The sequence below is a fragment of the Triticum aestivum genome, chromosome 2D, assembly GCF_018294505.1.
Source record: "Triticum aestivum cultivar Chinese Spring chromosome 2D, IWGSC CS RefSeq v2.1, whole genome shotgun sequence".
Taxonomy (NCBI): domain Eukaryota; kingdom Viridiplantae; phylum Streptophyta; class Magnoliopsida; order Poales; family Poaceae; genus Triticum; species Triticum aestivum.
The window spans coordinates 394,530,840-394,536,428 of NC_057799.1; positions in this window are offsets into that span (position 1 = coordinate 394,530,840).

Sequence of the window (5,589 nt, forward strand, 5' to 3'; positions counted from 1 at the left end):
AAAGCCAACCTTGTTGTAGTATGAGTGACTAAGTGATGACTATGTATGACATCCAACATCAGATAGCCTAACGCACCGTGTTAAATCTCCAAGGGCGTGACCGCGCGAGCGACGCGACGGTCGTGGTAGGCGCGACCATGATACGGGCTGCTGGTAGCCCTTGGATCTGAGATCAAACGGTCGCATGCTAAGTTGCTGAAAATTTGCAGAATAACCCTCCCGCATAGGATATTCACCCATAGGTCTAGAATCACGCCATGCAACCGTTCGATCTCAGATCCAAGGGCTCTCGGAAGCCCGTATCATGGGAGAATGGAAAGCCACTACCCTGCCATTCGCACGCTAGCAGTTCGCTCCTACTCGTCCCCGCACGTCCTTCAATACTACGGCGGTTCGCTCCTAGTCATCCCGTCCATTCACATTACGGCAGTTCCACTAATCCTAACCCTCCTCCCAAATCCATGGCGTCCCAAATCTCCACGATCGGCGGTGAGTACAAGGTTAGAACCATCACCGGCGATGAGTTCGACGTCATCTACACCCGTTCTTCCGCGACGGTGAAAGGATGCCTTTCTCGCTTCAGACGCATGTTCGAAAACTCAGATGATGAGTGGGTCGCTGGGCTAGATGTTGAGTACACCACAGTCCTGGGACGAGAGAAGGATCTAAAGGACGAAGAGAGGAAGAAGCCTGACGTGATCCAGGTTTGTGTACATAACGTTTGCTTGGTCTACCACATATGCCATGCCGACGTTGAGTGCCAGGATTTTAAGAACTTCCTCAAGGACAAAACAGTGAAATTCGTTACTGTAGACTTTAAGAACGACAAAGAAGTCCTGGGTCGGATAGGCCTCATTGTAGGCAACCCCTTCGACCTCCAGAAGAATCGGCTGGTGCCCTCTCGTCAGCCTTCAATGCTGACCCTGGCAGGAGCCATGGTTCATCCTTCGTATCGTAAACTGGAGAAACCTCATTACACGTTTCATCGTCATGTATGGCAGCGGAATGTACTAGATATAGACCACATCCACTACGCTGCAATGGATGGCTACCTTTGTTTCAATATCTACAAGGGTTGGATGAAGAGCAATAGCCAAGTGTGCAGTTCAAGCAAAGAAGTATCGGCCAAGAGGAAGAGGGACAAGGACGAAGTCGAGGACGTGGACGAGGACTCCGAGTAAGGTGGCAGTGTCATTGCTCATGGTGGTTCTAAACTTCTAATTCAGTGTCTACCGGATTAGTTGCATAGTTTAATTTCAGGTGTGCTTAGTTTAATTTGAGGGGTGTGTTGTGCTGAGCCCCCAGCAGAACTATGATATGTTTCTTCTCGTTACTTTAACTCTTCAGTATGTACATACTACTAGTATTTCTTTAATAGAATTTAGCACCCCAATTAAGCACGTACTAGATTTTTTTAATAGTACTATATGCATAATTTGGCGACGAGCGCTCTCTATATGTACCACCTTTTTTTTAATTTCAATTTTTGCTCCATGGCGCAATCCATCGATGGAACTACTGTACAAAAGTATACATTTTTAAAAGGCTAGAGTACTGTTCATCACATATATAGCCAGTTAAATTCTCAACCTAGAACGACGTGCATGCCATGTAGTAAACCGATACGGAGGAAGTATAGTAAAAATGAGGTGATTTTACCGAGCGATCGGCGGGGGAGCATGGCCTGTCATGCGGTCCCACGTGTCATGATGTACCAAGGCGATGTGCGTGTCCCTCTTGAGGCAGAAGCAATACTATGTGGTTTGAGATGATGGCGAACCGAAGTGTGAAATAATGGTTGCTTCGTCCGTCTGGGAAGGTGCGGCATTGTGATTTGACGTCTCATTGCTCATTACTACTACTGGGCCGGTACGAGTGGGGTGCGTCCCCCTGCTGTTCTGCACTGTTATTTGGTGCTTGACACGTCGACCCGGTTGCTATATGTCCCACATGTCGGCGACAGGAAGTACAGGATTCATGAAAGGGAGCGTCGACGGAGGAGTATACTACGGAATTCATGAAAGGGAGCGACTTAGTTTTGGAAAAATCTGTTTTTCCGGAGTACGTACCCACTAGGGTTTATAGGGCTCATCTAAAAAACATTCGTTTTTCCGTTTGATAAGTCTCAATTCTACTATACTAGTAGTAGTACCATTACATGTTGGATTTCGAGGTGCGTTAGATCACCCGACGCAAGCAGTGTCAAGAGGAAACTAACCAATGCATGTACAAGTTCATGGAAATTTAGTGGTCATTCATGCATTCGTTCTAATTAATGCCTCGGTAAACATAACATCTTGAGAAAAACGAGCATACTAATTACTTGTGCAAACTACGAAATTAATTCGACCACTCACCGTCTACCTTGGTTGGAGAGATTTTGAAATTGAGCCATAAACTAGAAAGGAGGGAGTAGTAACTTTTGTCTCGATTACTATTTGTGGCCTTGTATAGATGCAAAATGTATTTTTTATAGTGGCCTTGTATAAGTAAATGGAGGGAGTACTAACCAAAGTACGTAGTAGGGACGAGGAGTAAACGGAGGGAGTAGTAAAATTTTCTCCTCGTGCTGCGAGCCACCGCGCGCGTGGGCGAGGGAGCGGGCGTAAAGGCGTATAGTAGTAGTAGTACTACTACTACTACTCGTAAGCAAGCTTCACCTCATCCTGCGAGCCACCGCGCCCGTGGGCGGGGGAGACGGCGTACTAAGCAAGCTTCTCCTCATTCTACGAGTTGACGGGACACATCAAAAGTACTCCAGTGTATAGAGCCTTGCCTCTAAGGTAGGCCCCACATGGTTTGCCTCTTTTTTTAATTTAACATAACGCATCAAGTCGCAATTTGTTTGTTCACCCGTGGTAGACGATCCTCCCTCCACCAAGTGGACAACCAGTACACGTGCCAAATTACCACGTGGGCTGCCTTTTTTGTACAGAAATGAGCTCCACCGTGTACCCGCGCGGGTGTGGTTGGGAAAGAGACGGGAGTACGTGCGCCGTGTGTGCACCTCTTCTCTTCGTGCACGTCCCCCACCTACGTGGGTGTGTGTGAGAGAGATACAAACCGAGACATAATGCGCCGTCCATCCCCATGCCTCCGCCCAGTCCGACCACCAGTCACCACCACGCCCCACTCCTCCTCACCTTATCTCTCATCTTTCTCCCTCCATTTTTATATACAAGGGGCCACTATCAAAATTACAATTTGCAGATATACAAGACCACTAACACTAATCAATGCAATATTAATGGTGTTTGCCTCGTGGTACTAGCAAAGGAGGACATTAATTATCCCTTGCATGCATGCGGGGGTTTGTAAAAAAATGCATCTTGATGTTCCGTGCAATGCACGGGCATCTTGCTAGTCCATGAAAACAACACATGGCAAAATTCCACGGCGAACGAGGGATTTGAATCTGTTGGGAGGGGCTGTTTGGATCTTGCCCGGGGTAGCCAAAATATTGGCGACCCTTTTGTCCACCGGTGCCTTTGCCACCGATGAACGAGGAATGGCTCGGGTGCTCATGTTGTCATGCATCCTCCAGCGCGCACGTTGGAGACGAGCTCGCATGAGCTGTGTTTTTTGTCCCACAACGCCGCCCGAGCCGCCCGCAGACTGACCGGCGACCCGCAAATTACGCCATCCAACCGTAGCCGCACACGTTATGACAGCAACTCAACCAACCGGACGAAATTCACGCAAACACGTAGACAAACTGATATTTCATATAAACAACGACGGAAATCATATAAATACCGGATTTTCATACAAACATGACGGATTTCATTACATTCAAATGAACTACGCGGTGCTAGTTCTGGACAGCACAGGTATATAATACCTGGCCTAAATGGTCGCCCGCCGATCGATTTGTGTTGCTCATGTCCGGCAGCACGATCACCGGACTGCCGGGAGCCCCGGAGGTATATGCTTCAGCACAAAGGACGGCTCGCTTCCCCACTGCCCAACTGATATCATTGGCTGGTGCCGAAGATGATGGTGGCCGGCACCGGTTCGAGTTCATCACCGGCCACTACTTCGCCATGGCCAACACCGGCTCGAGTTCATCCTAACATTCCCCTCTTCCGTGGAGCCCATGCGGGGTCGACGAAGGTCCTCGCAACAAAAGGATCCGGCAAGACACCTGCTGTGTACGCCGGCGTCGCCTCCGCGGTGGCCTTCATGGGACCCAAGCGGCGGTGGCCTCCCGTGTTCTACTTCTCCTCGATGATGGCGGCGGACGCGGAGGCGCTGGCCACTGACTCATCGCTCTCCGCGCACCCGGCTTCTGTCGCCGCTTGCATGGCGCGGCCGCCGGCATGGGAGTCTCGGCCACAAAAACGGGAGACGCGGTATGAGGCGGCGGCGTGGACGGCAGCAACGACGCCCGTGCGCCGCTCCTCGTCAAGCTGGCCTGGAGCAGCGAGTTGCTGAACCGCGCGCCGGCTTGGGGCGACAACTGGCTCCATCGGGCGAGGGGAGGGAGGTGGATCAGCGAGCTGCATAGCTCGTATCCGGTGGGCTACCCAGCCGGCTTGGATGCGGAGTAACTACTCTTCGTAAGCCATTGTAAGAGTGGACAAAATGGTGGAGGAGATAAGGGAGCGGCGGAGGTGTGCGATTCTTGGCTGGCGTTTGGCCTCGTTTAAATAGGAGATTAAATAGATGGCGGACGGGAGGAGCTCGGCCGGTGTTGCGTTTAACGCCGGCCCGGTCATGAACGGACGTGTGTCCAGAGTGGGTTTCTCGGCTTCCACACGGGCGGGTTTCATGGAGGCGTTTGAATGCGGCACGGAGGCGTGTTCAGCCGGGCGTGCCGCGAGTGGCGCCCTCGACTCTGACCTAGGACACCGCGCCATTCCTCCACTGACGTGTGGGCTCTTTGGGTGCATGGCCTGCATGTTAGTGACCCAACGAAGGCAGCGCACAGCAGAGGAACCTTTGGTGGGCTAGGGCGGTCAGAAGCGGGCATTTCATAAACCGATGATTGTTCATTGAGTGTGACGTCATCTTTTTCATGTAGATAAGCCTACTATGTTGATAGCCCGTTCGATACGTTGTGATTCATAAAGACCGCTGCAAACATCAATGTTCTGCTTATCACAGATAAGATTGATTAATACCCGTAACAATCCATGTCCTTAACAAAGGGTGCATGCAAGTATAGGTTGAGCGTGTGTCTTGCGTCGTGTGATGTGTGCATGCAGGCGTGCGGGTGTTGCGTGCGTGCAAGGGTACGTTTCAGTGTTGCATGCATGGGTGCATACGTGCATGTGTTCGTGAGTGCATGTGTACGTGTCAGTGTTGCACGCCAGCATGCGTGCATGTGTACGTGTCGGTGTTGCACGCCTACATGCGTGCGTGCATGTGTACGTGCGGGGTGAGGCTACACGTCAGTCGACTGACTTTTTCATCTCTGGTCATTAGATTTTCCAGCCGTTGGATACGAAATCAAGGGCCTCCAGTTTATCATCAAACTCCACCCCCCTGAGCCGCCAGCCACCACTGGCCGAACCGCCAGCCCCCGCCGCCCACGGCCGGCCCGCCCTCCACGAAACCACTCCCCACCGCCGGTCTGCCGCCGCACCG